The 23,065-nt window shown below is 43.0% G+C and overlaps 1 protein-coding gene and 1 pseudogene across 4 annotated transcripts in view; one reads left to right on the top strand and one right to left on the bottom strand.

The window, feature by feature from the left end:
- The window catches only part of NKD1 (NKD inhibitor of WNT signaling pathway 1), a 131,548-nt gene that overhangs the window by 14,082 nt on the left and 94,401 nt on the right, over positions 1-23,065 (top strand). The gene's annotated exons all lie outside the window — the stretch shown is intronic.
- LOC310768249 (proteasome subunit beta type-7-like) lies at positions 17,551-18,520 on the bottom strand (annotated as a pseudogene). The gene has a single exon. The product of its transcript is annotated as a proteasome subunit beta type-7-like (transcript).

Consider the following 23,065-nt stretch of genomic DNA (forward strand, 5'->3'; position numbering starts at 1 on the left):
TTACCACACCCTGACTTTTTGTTTTTGTTTTTAATGGATGTGTATTATTTTAATAGCAAAGTGGAACACAAGTAATAAAACTAACTAGCAGTGAGGTCCTGTAGACCCAAGAGAGCAGAGAGTGTGCTCTAGGATATGTCTCCAGAATCCTTTTCAACATGCAGTCGTTTAGTGGTGAATGCCGGTGGTTACCTTGGCTGTTTAGTTAATGTGGAAAGGAGTCCCTGAAGTCAGAAACTTTGAAAACCACTGGGATAAAGCAAGGTAGACACTCCTCAGTAAATAAAAGAGCCTTGGTGTATTTCAAAGTATAGTGAGGCACATTTCTGCTTGCTGCAAGTGTTGTGCACTTAAAATAATGTACTGCACAGTCGTGTATCTGTATTTAGCACTGAGCCAAAAATGCTGTGCCTCTTTTATGCCCCCCTCTCCCCACAAGCCACCAAATTGGGACAGTATTTTTGGCTTTCAGGGGGCAGGATGGGAGAGATCCTTTAAATAAAAGCATGGGGTGAGAGTGCTTAACTGTAATAATTGTTGGTTGCAGCAGCAGTGTTTCTTTTTGGGGGGTGCGATCTTTCAAGCGGTGATGCAGCTGCAATTGGCAGCCTCATGATACCCATTTGCAGGGTCCCTGTTTGAAAGATGCAATGTCAGGATAATCCTAGAAGGATAGTTGGGAAAGTTTTGCAACCCTGTTCAGTAGGGGCTGCCATCTCTCTCCCCTCCTCACCCTATGCAACTATGCATTTTGCAACAACATGGTGGAGCAATTAGTTAAAGAAAGAACACAGCAAAGCTGCTGCCATTGCTCAACATGGTAATCCCACCCAGGGTGGAAAACAACCCCTCTTTTTTTCAAAATAAAAAACTGTCTCGAGAACTTTGGCTCCGCTCTAGTCTGTATGTTCTAAATAAAATAAAGTAGACATGGAGAAATACCGGTGGAACAGGCCAATGTGTCAGGTTTTTCTCTGCTATTTATACAGAGTGAATCATGTCTCCTTGTTGCATATACACCCAAGTGTGGTTGCAAATTTCCCCAAACTTTTGCATGATCAAAGGACGGGGAGACTAACAGCCTAATGAAATTTGGCTGCCGTAAAGAGATAATTTAATTAGAGAAAGCGCACAGGCTATGTTGATATCTCTGGTTTGGGAAGGATGCCGTGTGGATGCTCACCATCAAAGAGTCTCCGAAAGTATTAGGAGTGCCGTGGTGATGAGATTAGTGAATTGGCCAATAATCTAGCAGAAAGCTTGATTCCAAGGTAATTATCCTAGAGTGATACCATTTGGTACAATTAAAAGCCACTGTGCCATTGCCATATGGAAAATGTTAGGCATCCTTGCACTATTTGAAAAGCTTTGTGCCGGAGGTTAAATTGACATATGAGGGGAAGCATAAATTCAAATGCTTTTGTGTTGCAAAATTTACTAAAGTTGAGTTCGGGGAGCCATCTGGCAAGGCTGGTTGGGTTGAGATGAGATGATCTGTGTTTATCTGTGTGCATTTTCCAGATAGTTCAGACTTGACATGGCACATGGCTAATTTGGATGTTGGCAAAGAAGCCAAAATGATGCTTGAACTTCCTTGAGGGTTAGAGAGCAAGAGAGAGCAGGAGAGAGAGCGCTTGTAAGAACATGTTGTAAACAAGATGTGAACAATGGTAATAATACTGGGGATGTTAAGAGCTAAGGTCTTTGGCAATTCTGTTTCTGGGCTGTAGGCAGCCAAGGATTTTGGGAACTGATATGAGAGTTCTAGCAGGATTGGAAGCAGAGTTGGTGGAAGCGCTGGAGTAGATCTCTAAAGGGTTACTTATAGTTTCCTCCTTCAAACCTTGCCTGTGCATTAATGCTTCCAGGTCAGGTAATACCATAGGTTTGAAAACAGGTAGGAAGGAAGGGGATGTCCCTCCATTGCAGGAGGTTGGACTAGATGACCCCTGGAGCCTCTTTCAACCCCACGATTCTATGATTCTTGATAGAGTTGCCTGGAGCAAGACTAGAGAATCTTATAAGCAAGGCCAGAATTCTTCTGAAAATTCAGAAAAGTTCCAGGTGTGACCAGGAGTTACAGCCAAGCCAGATCAGAGGAGGATCCAGGAACAATGGGTTCTCCCCAGTATGATTTCAGGTAGCTCACCATGAGGAGCATCAGCACAGAGACCCAAATGCTACAGGTTGAAGTTCTAGCAGGGTAGGGTCTCCCAGAGCTACAATTTTCAGAGTTCCCTATGAAGAGGGGTTGACCATTGAACCACTCTGAGTAACATAGCTTTATGAGGGGAATAGGGGCCTCCTAATGAATTTTAAGAAAACCCATAAGTTCCCATATTTTTTGGGGGGGGAGCCATAATTACTGAAAGTGGATTGTTACTACTTGAAATGTATAGTGCAGAAGAAACCACATACAATAGTTTGTTTGTTTGTTTGTTTATAAGATTTCCTGCCTGCCATTCCCTGTAAGGTCCCAAAGCGGTTTGTAATAATAGACTCATATAGTTACAAAAACAAGTTAAATAATTGCAATTATAAAAGCAAGTAAAACCGTGCAACCGGAACAGGACAATCTAGTTCAGGGCTTTCCAGGCTATGGTCCAAGAGCCACCAGTGTCCATAGGCTTCATTCAGTGTGCCTTTGGATTTGTGGTTTAAGATAGGAGATGGCACATCCATCACGTTACATACTGATTTTTTAATAGTATTTTTATTCCTAGTTTTACTTCTTATATTGTATGTAGTTGCATTACAATTTAAATTTGATTGGCTTCCTATGCCCTTTTAAAACGTGTTTTTTGGGGGGGTTATTGGCTTGTTGTTGTTTAATTTAGATTATGCATTTTGTGGTTTTATGTTCTGATTTTATTTTGTGAACCTCCCTGGGTATAGGGCGGTATATAAATTCATTTTTTTAAAAAAAATTCTATGGAATTTCAAATTACAATACAATAAAATGCAATTGAAATAAAAAAATTAATAAATGGTCCAGTAGCACCTTATAGACCAACTAAGTTTGTTCTGGTATAGGCTTTTGTGTGCATGCACACTTCTTCAGATATTTTATTTTTATTTCCACTGCGTCAGACCAACACGGCTACCTACCTGAAATAAAATGCAATGTATAATAAATGAAGGAAGCATTAAAAATACAATTGAAAATCACACAGCACATTAAAGTTGCTACAAATCATTAAGTGGTCCACCAAGACTCACATTTGAGGAGAAAAATATAAATGTTGCATTGGTTTTCATTAGGGTAGCCATCTGTCCTACTCTAGAGAACAATACTCTCTCTTCCATGGAGTTCTGTATTTGAAGGGCTGTCTGGTCCAAGTCTGATATTTAAAGGTAACTAATCCTAAAAAGAGAGAGCAGGGCTCAACGCTGTCCATCAGCAGTTAGCACCTGGATGCAAACAAAGCAGACTTGCAGGCCACCTGATTGCAGTCTTCCTCATTTTATATCTGTTGCAATAAAGTATTTCTGAATTTGCGTCTGCATTTGTACATATAAATAAGCATATGCAAATCTGTGTCATTATTTTTATTTTTTGGATGATGCATAAGTGGCCACCCTAATTAAGATGAAAGGTAGCAATAAATGCCTTCATTTCCTCAAATGGCTTAAAGCCTCATCTAGAAACCTTGCCTCGCCAGGAAATAAATGCTGAGGATGAGAAAAAATGTGTTGCATGCTCTTGCGGACATATGGAAATGTCCTTTGCACCAAGAGTTCATTAAAGGAAGGTTTTCTTTATAAGCTTTTGTGCAATTCTGTAATAAGACCCAGGAGGGGCAAAATAAGTGGTATTTTTATAGCCTTGCTCTGTCCATTCCAGAATATGTTAGGATGACTTTTTATGGTTCTCTTTGAACTGGCTTCGCAACAGAGGGGGGAGTTAGAAGAAGCCACTAGAGTATTGAAACTTTGTAAGGGCTGATGCTTTCTTCAGAAGAAGAAAAATATCATTCAGTGATGATCTTTTAAAACAAAACAGAACGTTTGCTCGGCACACCTCCCGCCAGTCCAGCTGTTGGCCTTTAAAGAAATTCTTGAAAGGCCATGGGTTAGGGTTCCTGCATGCTAACTTCAAAACCTGGTTGAAAAGTAAACTGCAGATGTTGAAGCGTTTTGAAGAGGGGTTTGGTGTTGTTGTTTTTTTTGGTCTGTGGTTATGTACACATTACCATTTGCTTCGCATCTAGTGTGCTCCCACTGTTGGATATTCAAAGTTGTGTGTGTACACCATTGGGCACAATCCTTCTCTATCCTGTGGCCCCATTCACACCATACATTTTAAGCACTATGATGTCATTCATGTCTTCCCCACAGAATCCTGTGAGCTCTGGCTTGTTAAGGGTGCTGAGAGTTGTTAGGAGACCCCCATTTCCCACAGAGTTCCCTGGGAATTGTAGCTCTGTGAGGGAAATAACGTTCTCCTCACAACTCTCAGCACCCTTAACAAGCCAGAGCTCCCAGAATTCTTTGAGGGAAGCCATGACTGTTGGAAGTGGTATCACAAACCACATTCGCACCACAGTGTTAGAAACTGGGATAGAAAAGCTAAGAGCCAAATGGCTTCTGGGACCTGGATTGGGTGCCAAAACAGAATGTCTAGTCGCCACTGGGGGGTGGGGCGGCAACACTTTTTATTTATTATTTTGATAAGCACGAACTAATATGCAGTTCACATAAGTGACACATTGCTAATGTCAGATTTTTAGCAGAAATTGTTAATACATGTTTAATTTGGTGTTTCCCATAAAAATATTGGTACCATACTTCAGTTTTCACTTTTTATTGTTAAACTCCTTAACATACTGCCTATCCTTAACGTATACTTCAAGGCTTCAAAGCACATACATTTCAGTAATCCTGGAGTGACAGCCAGGCGCAAAAAATGGCACCCAGATTTTTTGAGGTGCTCGCAAATGGAGAATCTTTAGGTGCAAAATGCGCATGGCGCCCTGCTAATTTCAAATCCTTTCACACCATACATTTTACATGCTTGTATATATTTATTACTTTATTACTGTGTCCAGTTCTGGGCACCACAGTTCAAGGAGGACACTGACAAACTGGAACATGTCCAGAGGAGGGCAACCAAAATGGTCAAAGGCCTGGAAATGATGCCTTATGAGGAACGGCTAAGGGAGCTGGGCATGTTTAGCCTGGAGAAGAGGAGGTTAAGGGGTGATATGATAGCCATGTTCAAATATATAAAAGGATGTCACATAGAGGAGGGAGAAAGGTTGTTTTCTGCTGCTCCAGAGAAGCGGACACGGAGCAATGGATCCAAACTACAAGAAAGAAGATTCCACTTAAACATTAGGAAGAACTTCCTGACAGTAAGAGCTGTTCGACAGTGGAATTTGCTGCCAAGGAGTGTGGTGGAGTCTCCTTCTTTGGAGGTCTTTAAGCAGAGGCTTGACAACCATATGTCAGGAGTGCTCTGATGGTGTTTCCTGCTTGGCAGGGGGTTGGACTTGATGGCCCTTGTGGTCTCTTCCAACTCTATGATTCTATGATTCTATTACTTATTCCTGATATAAATTTTGAAGTTGTAACTAGTGGGAAGCAACGTATGAATTTAGTAAACTTAAACCTAATTGTTGCCGATATTATATGCTTGTTTCATGACTTAGTCCAGTGGTGCCCAAACTGTGACCTCCAGTGGTCCATGAGCTTCATTCAAGTGGTTTGTGGCATCCCTTTAAAAATGCAAGTAAAGCCACACAGGATCTAGCTACAATAGGCAGAAAAATCATGATGTGGTCCATCAAGACCCTCAATAATTTTCAAGAGAAAATCAGAACCACTGATTCAAATCCTTTTTCTCCATCACCATATCCTGTGTGAAATAATACCTTGAGCCAATCACACATATGAAGAAGTACATACTTCCCCTTCTGGCCATCCTGTTCCCCCTTCCTGAGTTGAGTGCTGTGAGATAAGGCGAGAAATGTCTCCCACTGCTCATTTCATGACATTAATTCATAATTTTGCCATTCATAAATAAATTGTGAAGCAATACTAGAAATCAGGGCCATCCAATGAACATAGCTGTCAACTTACAGATTTGAAAATAAGGGACCAGCAGCCTCAAAAATAAGGGATCAGCAGCCAAAATAAGGGATTTTCCGGGCACAGCTATGTTCAACTTCTGAGCCCCTCCCAGCCAAAGGCAGGAAGCCCAGCCAGCAGCCAAACGAAGCCTCAAGCCTCAAGGAAAACCACCGTCACCTCTCCGCTGGGAAGCGCTGAGCAAAGGCGAGTCCCCAGGCAATGCGGCCGATTTGATCAGCACAAGGCATACAAGCACCGCCCCCCCCAGTCGTTCTTAAACTCCTTACTGGGTGAGCAACGCAGCCAAGCAACACAGTTGGAGCCTCCCTCCTCCCTGGCCAGCAGGGAGGGAGGGAGAGGAGCTGCTTCCTTTGAAACCCGGGAAATTTAAGGGACATCATCAATAAGGGACAGCAGCGGGACATGGCGCTGGGATAAGGGACTGTCCCACCAAATAAGGGACGCTTGACAGCTATGCCAATGAAGCTATATATGTTGAAAGATTCAGGGCAGGCAGAAGAAAGTGCTTCTTTACCCAGTGCATTGCTTAACTTGCTACCACAATATGATGCAATAGGTGCCAACTTTGACAGCTTTAAAGGTGATTTGGACAAATTCATGGAGAATAAGGTCATCGTAGTTACTAGCTATTGTGGCTTAGTACCACTTAGTATCATTCTTCATGTAGCCCATTGCCTTGATGGGTTTACAAATTTTCCTTGGTCATCAGAGCAGTTGTCTGATGAATGGGAAGGGAGCGCCACCCCTGTCTCAGCTGGTTAGCATGAATCAGCTGATGTGGACAGTGTGTGGAGGCACACTCACTGCTGGCATGAAGGCTCCCCCCTCCCTGGATTGGCTGTGGGTGAGTTTAGCCATCCCAGTATAGGTGCTGAAAATGAAAAATCAGTGACAAATGGATGCAAGCAACCTTGTGGAGCTCCGTGGATCTGTTTGTGGAGTCCCTGAAGAGCCTAACCATATTATCTCTTAATTAAGCTATTAATGAAACTTCCTCTGTCGAGGCTGAAGGTTTAGCTTAGCTGTAAAGCCCTCTCACTTTTAAAGTCTAGAATCTTTTAGTGTAAGGACCACTCTTGATTTTAATGGACACACATGACATGGTTCACCTGCTCTAATTTCTCCCTGGGCATGTAAAGTGCAGGAAGAAACGCGGTGAAATGGGCCCCTTTTTAAAACTGGGAGTAGTGATGCTGATGAACAAGGTCAACAGGGTTACAGGTGCAGTGTGCAATGCATGCTGTATAGCAGGGGTCAGCAACCTTTTTCAGCCGTGGGCCGGACCACCATCCCTCAGACCATGTGGTAGGCCGGACTATATTTTTTTTGGGGGGGGGGGAATGAACAAATTCCTATGCCCCACAAATAACCCAGAGATGCATTTTAAATAAAAGCACACATTCTACTCATGTAAAAACACGCTGATTCCCGGTCTGTGGGCTGGATTGAGAAGGCCCCGGGCCTTAGGTTGCCTACCCCTGCTATATAGGCTTCGTTTTAAAGCAGAAATAAGCTCCTAACCCTCATGGTTGCAAGAAAAAATAAAAAGCAAAGTTGCTGTGTTTCAAAAGTCTTAGGGTCTACAAGGCACAAGGTAATTTTCCTGTTAGTTTCATGCTGCCTGCTGCTACTAAAGTTGTCAGAAGAGGCTTTTTTGTTGCTGCTGCTAATAATGTGTTGGAAACGACTGCATTGCAAGTTCAGGGAAAAGAGTGTGTGTCACTTTTCTTTTTTAAGAAAATGAAAACAAATGTCATTAGTGAGATCATCAAACTCGTTTTGGGATTGTAATTGGCTTTGCTTGCTGGAGGTGTTATCTTCTGTGACACTTGGCTTTCTGTGTGTGAATGTGTGCAAGAGTACCCCCCCCAAAAAAAAACCCTGGGAGCCTCAATTCTTGAGGAGCAGCAAAACTTTGCCGCAAGCTGCTGGATTTTCTGCTGAGCAACTTTGGCTTTCAATCTACCCCTTTGACATCTGTAACTGTGTTAGATCCTAGATAGATTGACATGTCGTCTGACCATTTCTGAGAAAAAATATATCCTTTTTTTTTTTTTTTTGCTTTTGTGATTATGGCAGAGTTTAATGTATTTCTGAGCATTACTGTGCCAGCTTTAGAGGATTAGGCATATTGAGGTTCCCATTAAAGTCTAACTCTGTGATTTTCAAGATCTGTGGAAGGAAAATCATGCATGGATGTTTGATCTTGGGGTGCAGCTGTGCATGCTGTGAGGTATGAAATAAGGGGAAGTTCGCAGTGGGGAAGTGACAGTACAAAGTGCCGTCTTGCAGGAGGAATGGGATTTGGGAGCAGATTTGGATCTTTTGATCTGCCGTGTGATGTGTGATACAGAGGCAAGCCTCTCTCTTTTTGGTCTTTGGGGAGGGAGGAGGGCGTGTCGCGCTGCCCTTGGAGGTAACTTGCGTGTCAAACTCCTTCAGTGGGCTACGATGGTGTTAACCAAGGATGTGGCTTCTTCCCGTTGCTTGTGCAGGAGAAACAGCAGACTTAAAGAGCACCAAGAGAACTCGCTACGCCGGGAATAGAAGTTTGCATTGGCTGTTTGTTGGAAATTGTGGAGGGTGGGGAGAGCGATGGCTGCAGTGTCATGTCTTATGCAAAGGTGCAGGAAGGTTGCGCCTAAGTGTCCAGTAGAGAAGTGTGAATATGGAACTGTAAGAGATGAACAGAACTGTATGCATTTCATACCTTTTTGAGGGGGGACGTGTATGGTGTCTGTGTGTGTGTGTGTGTGTGTGTGTGTGTAAGTCCCTGTCTCCAGTCCATGTGACATGTACATAGGAGTAGGACTAGCGCCTCTGTCCTGGCCCTCATTGCTGGATGAAGAAGTCAAACTCAAGTTTCTGTTTCTGCCATGAATCTGAGCGAGGCAAGGCATAGCAGGTGAATTGCATGGCTGAGCATGAACTAAAGGCCCTGATCTTTGCGGACATGAGGTGTCTTACAAGAACCTATGGTAATATTAGGGGGGGGGAATAGGGCCCTAGCAGGGTGGTATTATTATTATTATTATTATTATTATTATTTATTATTATTAGCAAGAGGGCCTGTGTGTGCGGGCCACCAGAGGGGAGATTGCTTTGCTCCTCTCTGGTCATTCCTCTGCTAAATATAATGGATTGCACTTGCCTTCCTCTGAAATGGGAGCTGAGAACAGAAACGTTTATTGGGATTTAAATGCCAGCTGCTGCACACTGCCCTGGTGACACAGTTTTTCTGAATAGTCCTTCCTACTTGCTCAGACAAAACTGTTCAATCCTAGGATCCTTTCCGTCCGGTTAGGCACCCGGTTGAGCACACTCTAGCACGCTGTATCGGGTTTAATGCAGTTGCTCTTCGAGACCAGCAGCTTAGTAGCTTGATCGTTCTGTTCTCGCTTGTGTTTTGGGGTCTGTCTGACTGTTCAGCATTGCTTGTCTGCTGCAACGCAGAGGCACCCCTTTCTCACTTAAGAGCAAGAGCATCTCAGTCTAGTAACCAGAATAGCTGTATTTTTTTAGCTGACTAAGGTCTATTGCAACAAACCCAAAATATCCTGGATGAAGTGCAAAAAGACCCAGAAGAAATCAATCTCCTTATCCTAAAGCAAAGCCTTTGATGTAATCCTGGTAAGTTTATACTGGGAACTTGCCTGTTTCTTTATGGTCAACTTCAGACATTTTGCAGGAAAAATAGATCACGTGGTCCACTTTTGGTAGTTTTCTGAAAGTTGTGCTCCTGCCTGAGGCTTTAGCATAGGACCAGGTGGATAGTGAAAGGCTTTTCAAAACAAGTACAGTGATACTTCGGGTTAAGTACTTAATTCATTCTGGAGGGCCGTTCTTAACCTGAAACTGTTCTTAACTTGAAGCACCATTTTAGCTAATGGGGCCTCGCGCTGCCGGAGCACGGTTTCTGTTCTCATCCTGAAGCACTATTTCTGGGTTAGCGGAGTCTGTAACCTGAAGCATCTGTAACCTGAAGCGTCTGTAACCCGAGGTACCACTGTACTTACAGCAAAATAAATAACACTGGTATTTTTTCTCAAGGAAATGAAGGGGGGGAGCTACACTCCATATGCACAAGTGAAAGGTTTAATTTTGTTTTGAGGGTAAATGAGAACAAGGTATGGTAATCAAAACTTTTTAAATGGTTCATAAAGACAACTTACAAGATTCTGTGAAGGTTCTTTTTTTTAAAATTGAGCCATGCAGGAATTATTCTTTGCAGCTTTCAATTTTCTTAAATCTTGGTCTATGTGTTGCTTGTTAAAGAATTCCATCAAGTGTCTCTTGCTATGCTTCAGAACCTGATTAATCTATTATTAATAGTTATTCAATGTATTAGTCACTCAAGACAAAACATCTCTAAGTGACTTAAGTACACAATTAAAATCACCCATCAAGTTTAAGAATAAAACATTATCTCCCCTCACCCCCAAGTCTGAGGGAGGGAAGGAGGGAGGGAGGAAGGAAAATCATAATCCTCAAAAGCTTGGGAGAAGAAGTGTCTTAACCTGGTGCCAAAAGGATGTTCATGTCTGTTGGGGAGGCCACCACCAGAAAGACCCTTTCACTTGCCTCCACCTCTGAACCTTTCTCAAAGTGGGCACCTGCAGAAAGGCTGCAGGTGATGAATGTGGAGTCCAGGTATGTTCAAGGTGGGACAGGTATTCTGTTAAAATATAATCCCTTCAAACAGAGGATTAACACAACACAGAGCACACTGTGATGCTCACCTCTCTACCCTCCAGCTAAGTCACTGCTGCTTATTGGGTTGGAGATTGGGAGTGCTGTGGCAGCGAATTTGCGTGATGCAAATATCTGCATGACATGCACACACCCCTGCTGCTCCTGCTGCTGTGTTTGCACGGCACCAACCTCACTGCTGCTTTGCCCCTCCCCTTCTCTATCCTAATACACAACAGTGATTCAGCAGGAGGGAGATCAGGCGAATGATGGAGCCCACCATGCTATCCGCTGTTGCCTGATTCAAACACATACAGCAGACCTACATTTGAGTTCACAAGAGATTTTTATGTTATACAGCCACATCAAATTGTACGTGCCTTTAACATGTATGATTTGAACCATATGCGCTCAGCAACATCTCCATTCCAGACTTTTTCTTCTGCCTATATCTCTCTCTGATTCTCCCTTCCACCTTCACCCCCTCCTTCCTCCCTTCTGCTGGTCACTTGCATGTGGAGGAGTAAGGGGAGGCTGTGGAGACAATGGGGAAGCCTCCCCATGGAATTTCCCCCACCTCAAGGAAAATTGGCTGTACACAATTTTTGCACATAACACACCTACACATATGATGCAATGCAACTGTAATGATGCTGTTCTCAATGAGGCTCGCCTGACACCTTTGCTGACATTTTTGGGGAGCTAGGTAAAGACTTGCAACTTTCCCCCAGATGTTTGGTGGTCTCAGCTGATTTTGTTCTGATGGTGGTGTGCTGCCCAAACTTCCTGTGGCTGTTATGGGGGAATTTGTGTGTGTAAGAGAGAGAGAGAATTGTTGGCACTATTATGAGAATGTTAATATTTTTCATGAATTGTTAATGGTATAGTGTATTTATGTTTACATTTTTAAATGTCAGTTGCTTGGAGACCTTTTATTTATTATTAGTAACAAGTAATTAATTGTCTAATTGATAATAATAATTGACTTTTTCTTGGCATACTAGCAGCTCTCTTGTAACGTGTTTGTATGCTCTGGCATGCAGTTTGGGAATTATCTATCAGTCTATGGGGCTAAAAAGGATAATCACATTAATGCAGCTCTATCCGTAGTAGGTTTTGAACGTGGCTTTCTGCAAGATGCAAGAGGCAAAATGGACAATGTTAGTGCTACGATCAAGTTGAGTCACCACATCTTCCTTTGATGTAGTTTGCTCATGTGATCCCTTCCAAGCACAGCTGTATTGGGCTCATCAAACGGAATGTTCCATCTAAAGCTTTTTGATGCTTTGAAAATGCTTCGGACCCCCGAGCTTACAAACAGCTTGGCAGCGGAGGATGTTCATAATTCTTAAAAAGTTATCTGATCCCATAGTACTTTTGTCCCCGGGATTTTGTCTGCAAATCTTTTGCTTTTTCCAACTTCCTGTGCATCCCTATTTTCTCTAGATTCTGCTTGAAGAATAGCACCTCTTTTGTGGGCATGGCTGGCAGCAGTGATGGTTCCCCGGTGAATGGAACATCCATTGACCAACCTGCTTGTATTCCTATAAGGCTTTGTAGTGTCTTGGGTGATGACTGATACTTTAAGAGAGCATTTTGAGTCAATATTCTTGCCACCATTGTTACTGGATCTTTACCTAAAGCATTGGTTCTAGTTTTCATCCTTCTGCATTTGATAAGATTATAACGGTTTCTAGAATAGCACAGTTTAATTGAATCTGATGAGGTTTGGTCTGAACTGTGGCTGAGCCACATGCTGTAAGGAAGGCATCTTCTACTCTACTGGGTAACAAGGAGGAAGTTCCCTCTTGCCTCAAAGTATAGCAGCTGGTTTGCAACTACACGCAAGCAAACATTTTCTTGATCCAAGACCGCTTTGGTGTAAGAAGTTTATACCATCTGATTGGTATAAAACTCTGTGCCATCCAGTGCAGCCACAAGAATTTTGATTTGTACCTCTATGTGACATTTTATTACATTTATTTCTCTTCCCCCACCCCCACCCCAAGGGTAAGAAAGAGAGGGCAAGAAAGGGAGCAATTTATTTTTATAATTCAGAATTGCATTAACCATACCTGTTTGGGAGGTGGGAATATTTTAAGATCAAATATTTTGTTCAGATCAAACCTGTACGTTGCGTGGATGATATTGGAGAATACAGATCTATTGGATTGGTTATGATAACAGATTTGGGTGGCATTCATATTTGTGGTATGATAAAGTAAAAGTGCATAAAGGATTTCTAAACCACATGATAAGAAAATCAATCTATGGGACAGATATAAAAATCTGTTTGAAGGGAAAACACCTTGGTGGCTATCTCCAATAGAAGCATTGACTGTTAAAAAATTAAATATGGAAGGGAAATGGGCCACCTATGGTGGGATGTTGATGGAAACAGAGAAAGGGTGGAAACTCAAACCATATGAACAAATAGGGGAAATGTTTACTGGCTGGTTGCAATATTATCAAATAAATGACATATTTAGTGTAGACAAAAGAAATTTTGGATTTGAAAGTAAGAAATCTAGATTCCAAACCAAATTGCTAGAAGGTAAATTTAAATTGTTGTCAAAGATGTATAACTTTCTCTTAGAATGGTATACTAAAGATGAAGAGGTTAAAGAAGTAATGACGAAATGGGCTATGGTTTCTGGGCATAATATTCAGTATGAATCTTAGTCAAAATTATGGAATCAGAATTTAAAATTTACAGCATGTATGGCCTTAAAAGAAAATGTATGAAAATAATGTACAGGTGGTATTTGACCCCAGTGAAATTGGCCAAAATGTATAGGATGAAAAATAAATTATGTTGGAAGTGTAATGAAAAAGACGGAGATTTTTACCATATGTGGTGGACTTGTGATAAGGGAAAAACATTTTGGGAATTGATCTACAATGAACTAAAAAAGATGCTAAAATATACCTTCCCAAAAAAACCGGAAGCATTTTTGCTTGGGTTGATGGGAGAAGAAATTGCAAAAGTAGATCAAAGACTATTTATGGATGCTACCACTGCAGCAAGAACTTTGTTAGCCCAAAGGTGGAAATTACAAGAATTACCAACGATTGAGGAGTGGCAGATGAAGATGATGGACTATGCGGAGTTGGCCAAACTGACTGTGAGGATCCAGAACCAAGGCGACCAGAAATTCCAAAGAGATCAGAGTAAATTTATTGAGTACTTGGAAGATCATTGTAAAAATGTGAAGACACTAGCAGGATTGATATGAATCCTGCAACATAACGTAAAAATTATATCTGACCGTGGATAATAAAAGGACTTGATATGTATTGAAGGACATAAACTGGCAGCTGAAATGTGCATACAATTCATTAGGAGATGGGAAACCAGTTGGATGGAGGGAGGGAAGTCATGACCTCGGCGGAGCAAATGCAATTGATTTGTTATTGTAATGTTATATTTTATGTTTTCTTGTTAAAGAAAAAAACCTGTACGTTGCACTAACACATGGCTGAAAATGGCTGAGATTCTTGTGTATTTCCATTGCTGTTAAGATTCATTTTTAGCTACCACCACAAATATGCCATGGCATGTCTAGAAGGTGGCAGCAGGTTGCAAAAAAGCAATGGATATATTTGGGGAGAACACCAACCTAGTAAAGACTATGCTGAGGAATGTCAAGGAGATGGAATGTGTTGACCCAGTCTGGACTTGGAAGGAGCTGGATCCGGGGTGACCTGATTCCTGTTTTGTTATGTCTTGTTTTTTAAAAGAACTCTGTGGGACCTTTTGATTTGTTCTCTTGACTAAATGACTTTCTTGGTTTTGGTTTGTTTCTTTCATCTCTCTGAAATCTGATACTGGAGAAAGTCTGGGCCAATGCCAAGCACGGGGCAAATTTATATTGTCATCCATCCTTTGAACTTGCTGAAAGCTCGGATGCTGCCACCCAACATTATATACAAAAAACTTGAGTAATTATGGGTGGTTCAGGAACTTTGCCAGGGCTTGGTCTTCCTACACTTAGCAAACAGCTTGTGCTCAAGTGCTGCCTCGGCCATTATACAGGTCTTAACTGGTTGCTTGTGTGTTCGGTGGTTCGAATCTGGAATTGTTAAGGAAAAATACTGGGTAATAGTAACAGTTGATAAGACCTGATTGCATGGAAAATGGCGTCAGATAAAATGGAAAGGGCAGATTAAGTGGTAGAGCTTCTGCCTTGCACAAAGTGGGCCCAAGGTTGAATCCATGGCAGCTTCATGTAGGACTGGGAATTCCCCTGCCTGAAACCCTGAAGAGCTTTTGCCAGTCAGTGTGGGCAATACTGAGCTAGATAGACAAATGGTCTGACTTGGTACAAGAATGCTTCCTATGTTCCTATCAAATTAATAAGGTTTAAACATGAACTCTCCAACAGTTGTTAAAGCCCACTTTATCTTGCGCACTATGTAATGTATCCAGCATGAGATCACACAAATGCAACAAAACCAGAGAACCGGTGGCCCTTCATATGTTGTTGGACCCCAACTTCCATTAGCCCCAGCCAGCATGGTAAGCATGGTGGGAGTTGCAGTTGATCATGCAATATGTATGTGCCCATAATGAAATGGCAGCAAATGTAACTCTAGAAGCCAAATGGAGGTTATTCCTTGTGCCTACCAGTAAGGAATGGATTTATGCATTTTTGTGTATAGTCTCAAAGGTTAAAATTAATAGTGCATTTACATGAAGGTTAATAAGCGAAGCGGAAATTTAAACAGCTCACTTGCTGTTCTGCTATTTGTGCAAAGTAAACCCCATAATATGGTTAGCAACAGGATATTTGAGGAATTGATCTAGAACAGGGGTCATCAAACTTTTTCAGCAGGAGGTGGGTCCACTGTCCCTCAGACCTTGTGTGGGGCCGAACTATATTGGGGGGGGGAATGAACAAATTCCTATGCCCCACAAATAACCCAGAGATGCATTTTAAATAAAAGCATACATTCTACTCATGTAAAAACACGCTTATTCCCACACCGTCCGCAGGCCGGATTGAGAAGGCGATTGGGCCGGATCCAGCCCCTGGGCCTTAGTTTGCCTACCCATGCTTTACAACATGCTGATTCTTGGACCGTCCGCGGGCCAGATTTAGAAGGCGATTGGGCCGGATCCAGCCCCTGGGCCTTAGTTTGCCTACCCATGCTTTACAACATGCTGATTCTTGGACCGTCCGCGGGCCAGATTTAGAAGGCGATTGGGCCGGATCCGGCCCCCGGGCCTTAGTTTGCCTACCCATGCTTTACAACATGCTGATTCTTGGACCGTCCGCGGGCCAGATTTAGAAGGCGATTGGGCCGGATCCGGCCCCCGGGCCTTAGTTTGCCTACCCATGCTCTAGAAGGATTTTGATGTGTTTTTATGGTGTTATGGTAGACTGGTTATAAAGAAATCATGATAAATGATTATATTATAATCTTTTATATTATAATATAATATAAATATTATATTATATTTATTATATAAAATATAATAATTGGGTTGTATTTGATCAAGTCCTGCTCAAAGCAGAGCCATTCAAATTAATAAACCTAAGTTAGTTGTATCCATTACCTTCAGTGGGTCTCTTCTAAGTTGAACCAACATTGAATATACCACCTATTATCTTCATAATCGTCTGAGGAAGAGTTTTGCAGAACTAAAATAACCTGGTCACTATTTTGTGACTTTCATTTAATCCTAATAACGCAACAACTGCTTGCTTTGGATGTCCACCCCCAACTGGAACAGCTTTTTATTTTTTAATGTTGTGCCCTATTTTTCATTTTCCTAAGGATGTCGTCATGCTGGAGTTTGCTTAGCCACAGATAGGTGGCACTACAGCTTACCAGTCACCCCCTGGTGGTGGAGGGCGAGGAAGAATGAAAGCAGTGGCCCAGGACACATTGAGGACAGGGCAGGGCAGCTCCTCAGTGACTAATCTCCAGTCCTGCCTTGCCACCACCATCACCACCTCTTGTTCCCTTCTCCTTGCCTTATGACACTGAAGCGTTTTTTCCTTTTAATTATGGGGGGAGCTGTACAGTAGCGGCTGCTGGCCGATTATATAAAAGAAGCAAAGCACAGATGTGAGTGACTTGATGATTAGAATGCTGGCTGTATCTTTCTCTTCTGACAAAAGGGTGTGGCTGTCTGCCAATCACCCAAGTGCAGCACTGCCTCCTGTTTGCTGTTTTTACGTGTTATGAAATTGGATCTAGGACCCCACGCTGTGATGGCTCTGGGCCAGTTGCTTTACATAAGAAAGCGAACATAACCTCTGCTGGCTGGGTAAGAACTTTCCTTTCAACTTCTCCCCAGCCTGCATCTGAACATAGGAAGCTGCCTTAGCCTGAGTTGTGCTTACTGGTCCACCTGGCTCAGTATTGTCGACACGGGACTGGCAGCAGCACTTCAGGGTTTCAGACAGGGGTCTCTCCCAGCCCTGCATGGAGAGGGCATGGATTGTACCTGGAACCTTCTGCACGGAAAGCAGGTGTTCTGCTACCTAGCAAAGGCCCATCCCCAAAGGATGCCCATGTGAGGAGCTTCAGTGTCAGCAAGCGCATCTTCAGGGTTTCTCCCCCTCCTTACCCTGCCATGCACTCCAAACCTGAGATCTCTGTGTGGCTCCCATGCTATAGGTCGCAGGGCCAGAATAGACATTTCTGCTCTTGCATCCCCCTCTGCATGCTGCAGGACCCAAGGAAGACACCTCCAACCAACCATCTCAACGACAGCAAGTTCTGTGGTTTTATTTGCTGCTTTCTTTCTTTCCCCCCCAATTCGTATTGGTTTTTATTAAATCTGCATACAGAACATTAATGCCAGCATACAGATACAGAATTCAGATGTGAAAATTCTCAATCCTCTTCCACTGCCCAGAAGTTTCCAGTAAGTCAAGATGTATCCATTGTTTGCATGGTCTCATCTGCCACTTCAAGATCCAAGGGTGTAACTTTCATATAGAGCACACTTTTAGTTCCCTTCTCACAGCTGTATCACCTTTGCCTTTTTCCTTTTTTGTTGGGCATATCATAAGGACGGAGAAAGTCCAGCTTGTTCTTACTGAGGACGTAAAGATCAATGTTACTGCCAGAGCCCAGATCATTGTATATGCCAGCTTCTATGGCATCTCTCACAAGCTGGCTTCTTCCTCCTCCATGTCAGTCTTGAATTTGTCTTCAAAAACTGCCATAGCTGCCAGTGAGCCCAAACCCATTGTGACATAAGGCAATTTGTCAGTAGATCCATGGGGATAGATGCTGTAAAGATGGGCCCCAGTGACATCTACCCCACCCAGAACCAGGGCTGCACCAATGTAACCTTGATACCTGAAGAGCATCTGCTTGAGCATCCAGTTGGCTGTGACCACCCTTGAAGCCGTCCAGTTGAGAGCGAGTGGAGTTCCATGTTAGAAGAAATCAACTGAGTTGTCATTTCTGTGTCTGCAGCCGTTCCAGCGCCGCAAACATTAAATGTTTGGAGATATATAGTGTATTTTTGAACAGTTCTTGTCAGCAACAACCAGTGGCTCTTGTATCTGCTCCAAGTACTATCCCATCCTTAAACACTACCCCAGCAATGGTGGTGCCGGTCTTGCGGGCTGTGGGAAGACGCAGGCCCTTCTTGGTCCCCTCTGCTTCAAGCTGAGAATTCTGGGTGCAGTTGTGGAAGCTGAATCCTTTGGCAGCGTCGGCCGGCGAGGCCTGCAAGATGGAGAGCGTTGCCATCTTGCTTGGGCTTGATGGGCTTCCCCTCAGGCTGCAGTGGCGACGGAAGCGGCCTTCTAATTGTTGCTTTCTTGAGCTGACATTTATTTATTTCATAAAATTCATATACCGCTTGATTGTAAGAAAGCAAGCAAGCAAGCAAACAAACAAACCAACCCTCAAAGTGGTTTGCAACAAGAATAAAACTATAAAACTATGAATAAAAACAGTTGTTTGAAATGTTTTTTTAAAAATAAAACCAGTGGTATGCTAAAAACAGATTAAAACACATGCCAGCATTCTACATAATCTAGATAGCTTTTAGCAGGTGCACCAAAAAAAGTAACCTGCCTGGTGTTAGTAGGCAGGGAGTCCCAAAGTTAGGGAGCCACCACACTAAAAGATCCATTTCTGACAAAAATTTTGTGGCACCTGCAACACTGCAGGCCCACAAATTGAAGTGGTCAAGTGGGAATATATGAGGTAAGGTGATCTCGCAAATAAGCTGCTCTCAAGTTCTTAAGGGCTTTATATGTGAATAGTAATACCTTGACATTCCATGGACTTTTTTTTGGGTGGAGGCACTGTTTGTTGCTTGCACTGCATGCATTTATATATATATACTTGACCACCTAGCAGAGTTTCCAGAGTGGTGGTTTATTGCATATTCCGCTTGATAGGTTTGTGCAGAAGTTATATGACATGACCAGTTTAGTGGCTCTTATCCTTCACTTTCCAGTGTGGTTTTCCATTGCTTTTTAATTACCAAGCTCTTTGTGGTCAGAAAAGTGCACCAGAAATTGCAGGATAACAACCAAATAGCTTGTCTGGAAGCACCCCAAGTTTTACCTTCCAAGGTTCACCTTGCTTAAATCTCTCAATGTCGTGCATTGTAATCGTGCCAGCCAACAATTTTAACTCCTCTGCAGACCAGTAAATGCTATGAAATGCTATGAAATCTTGATGCAATATGCTCTGACCATTTGCTTCCTTGAAGAGATCCTTCTTTCTCCATGCGTCACGACTCTTGGATCTACACAGCATTTGCACAGACTTTGCAGACTTCTGCGTGGATATTTTCTTTTCCTAGGGAGCTAAAGAATGTAATTTGTCCGGGGTAAGGCTCTCTCTTCACTTGTGTTGCATATGGAGGCAGTGATTTCTTTTTCTTTCTTTTTTTGGTGGGGTTGGGGGGGAAGAGCCTAAGGGGTTATGTTGTTGCAGTTCCACAGGCGCCAGCGCACTGGCACGCCACAGGTGATCTCGGAGCGAATGTTGTTTAAAGCGTCCGTCCCACGGCTTCACAAATGTGCTCTGACCAGAGGATGTTTTTTTAAACTTCAAAGGGCTTTTCGGGCTGGCTCCGAGCCTCCCAGACTGAGTCCGCAGTTGTTGGGGATTTTTTTCTTCTCCTCAGCTCTCTCAGTGTGTTAAATCGTGTGTGATTTTTGGGTGCAGGGGGGGGGCGGGGATTTGGTGTTTTTTGTTCAATCAGCCTTGACCCTCGCCACCCCACCCCACCCCAGTCAGATGAATTTGTAAACACAAACAGTATATCACAGGGACATGGTTTATATACCACTTTAATTTTGTTCTGAAACTTTCCCTTAAAAACAAAAGAATATACATTAAAAGGAAGAGCAATTTGCAAATAAAATAAATGAGGAGAGGAAGGCCGGGGGCTGGGGGAGAGAAGCACAGAAGAGCCTTTTCACTTGCCACCATATTAAGAGTACTTTTCTGATGCTGGAGATCAAGCAGGAGAGTTCTCTGCCAGGTATCGCAGGAGGAAATTGGGATATTCCTGCTTTAGCCTTGTTAACGTTTTGATTTAGATCCTTTCGTCAGAATTTAATCTCCAAATGGATGGTGTGCCAGATTCAAACCTACTGGCAGGTAGTAAAATGAGAAAGCAGTTTTGTTGTTCCCTACTCTCTTTCCTGGATCTCCCTAAAACAGTTGCATCTGTATCTGTGTATGGGGTTGTTGCCTCCAATATTAGTCCCACCCAAGACCAGTCCAACTGAAATTGGTGGACATGACAAACATGGGCCTACCAATTTCAGTGGATCTACAGTGATTGCAACTTGGTTGGCTACAGTTGCTTCAGTACCACTTGCTGGAAACCGCAGGGGTGATGGGAAGAGTGCTCTTGTACATAGCTTGGGGATACTGTACTTGGTTGTCACTTGAGGCTCAGGGAGCCTCAGTGGCACAGAGTGCCTACCATCAGCTTTGGCTGGTGGCCCAGCTGTACCCCCTAGCTGGACAGGGACAGCCTAATTCCTGTCGTCTATGCTCTAAAAACCTCCAGGTGGTATATGTGGGGCTGCCTCTGAAGACAGTTTGGAAATATCAGCTGGTGCAGAATTTCACAGCCAGGTTGCTTATTGGCACAAGATGGTTTGAGCATATTATACTGATCCTGGCCCAACTGCACTGGCTGCCAATTAGTTTCCAAGCCCAGTTCAAAGTGCTGGTTTTGACCTATAAAGCCTTAAATGGCTTAGGACTGCAGTACCTCAAGGTTTGCCTCTCCCCATATGAACTGACCCAGACCTTGCAACAATCATCTGTGGGCCTTTTTCGTGTGCCTCCTCCACATGAGATCTGTCAGGTGGCAACACGGCCCTTTCTGTGGTGGCTCCCCATTTGTGGTATGCTCTTCCCCGGGGGGGCTTGCCTGGCACCTTCATTATACATCTTTAGGCACCAGACAAAAACATTCCTCTTCAACTTGGTCTTTGGCTGATCAACATTCTGTGTCCTTTTAAATGTGTTTGTGGAAGCGGGGGTGGGGTTATAGGTTTGCTTTGTTCTTGTTTTTATCATGTACTTTTTGTTTTTATTCTGTGACGGATGAAGGGTGGTATATTAAATAATTAAAAATATATATGAAAACATCATTGGAACATCACTATACCCTATGTGCTTCTGTTCCCCCATGATTCCCCCATGGAAACAGCAGGGAAGAACTGTATGCTGGTATTTTGTCCCATGATTTTCCAGGTTAAGGGGACTGCAAACAGATTTCCTCTGGAATCAAATAACAAAGAAATGCATGTTAAACGTGTGCTATATTCCATTAGTTTCCCAGAAACGGCTTTTATGTCACATGAAGGCTCAATTATAATGTGGAAATTAACAGTTAGGGAAATGGAATACACTGAACTGTGGGGAAACCAAATTTACTGACAAAGAATTCTCACACATAATGTCTGTGTAACACTTGAAAACCACTTTAAGAAATTTGAAAGTTGCCACAGTATTGAGACAAGTCGATGAAGAAGCCATATAGGCCTGTGAAAGTGAAGTCAATTAGAGAGACTGAGTGGACATTATTCCATCATGCTTAATAGTGCTATGATTAAGTAGCAGGAAATATTCCATCATTAGTCTTCATTTCCTCCTCTTGAATCCCCCCCACCCCCAAGACTTTTTCAAGAAGGAGCTCCTTTGTAGGGATTTTCTTTTTTTCATGGTGTCAGCGAAGTGGTGCATTTTTGTTGTTGAAAGTTTAAAGAGAATTTGTGAAGGAGTTTCAGAGTGAATTGAGAATGTGGGGAGAAGGGAAAGACAGGATTTCCCCCCTCTGCTTCAGAGATCCCCCCCCCCTGCTTCTTGCTACCATATTTTATATTATAATGAATTCTGGCTTTTTATATTTCTGTTATAATGAACTTTGCCTTTTTATATATTTCTAATATTGTGTGTGTTTGGGCATGCACACATGTTTCTGCATTCTTATTTTCTGGATGCCATCTCATAATTTTGGTCCCCTTCCACTGAAGTATTGGTCTGGTACTTTGCTTTTCTGATGAGAAATCAAGGTTCGATCACTTTGATCTGTAGAACTTTCGCTTCTACAAGTTCCAGGCGATGTCCATTCTGTGTTTTCTAAGGGGTTATTACACTAGTGTGGAGGCGCCTGCATTTTGGACCTCACAGCCTGTTGACGTTAGGCAGGCACCATCACTTTACTCTTCTGTGTACATGCTCAGAACTACCGTGTACAGTTCTGGTCAAGGTAAAGGTAAAGGGACCCCTGACCATTAGGTCCAGTCGTGACCGACTCTGGGGTTGTGGTGCTCATCTCGCTTTATTGGCCGAGGGAGCTGACGTACAGCTTCCGGGTCATGTGGCCAGCATGACTAAGCCGCTTCTGGAGAAACCAGAGCAGCACACGGAAACGCCGTTTACCTTCCCACTGGAGCGGTACCTATTTATCTACTTGCACTTTGACGTGCTTTCGAACTGCTAGGTTGGCAGGAGCTGGGACCGAGCAATGGGAGCTCACCCCGTCGCAGGGATTCGAACCGCCGACCTTCTGATTCACAAGTCCTAGGCTCTGTGGTTTAACCCACAGCACCACCCACGTCCCCTCACCTCAAAAAGGATACAGTACCATGGAATTGGAAAAGATTCAGAAAAGGGTAACCAACATGAGCATGGGGGTGGAGCAACAGCCCCTATGAAGAAAAATAGCATTTGGGACGTCTTAGTCTAGAGAAAAGGCGACTAAGAGGCAACATGACAGACCGTTATAACATTGTGCATGGCATGGAAAAAGTGGATAGAGAAAAGT

The sequence above is a fragment of the Podarcis filfolensis genome, assembly GCF_964270895.1.
Source record: "Podarcis filfolensis genome assembly, chromosome: 8".
Classification (NCBI taxonomy): domain Eukaryota; kingdom Metazoa; phylum Chordata; class Lepidosauria; order Squamata; family Lacertidae; genus Podarcis; species Podarcis filfolensis.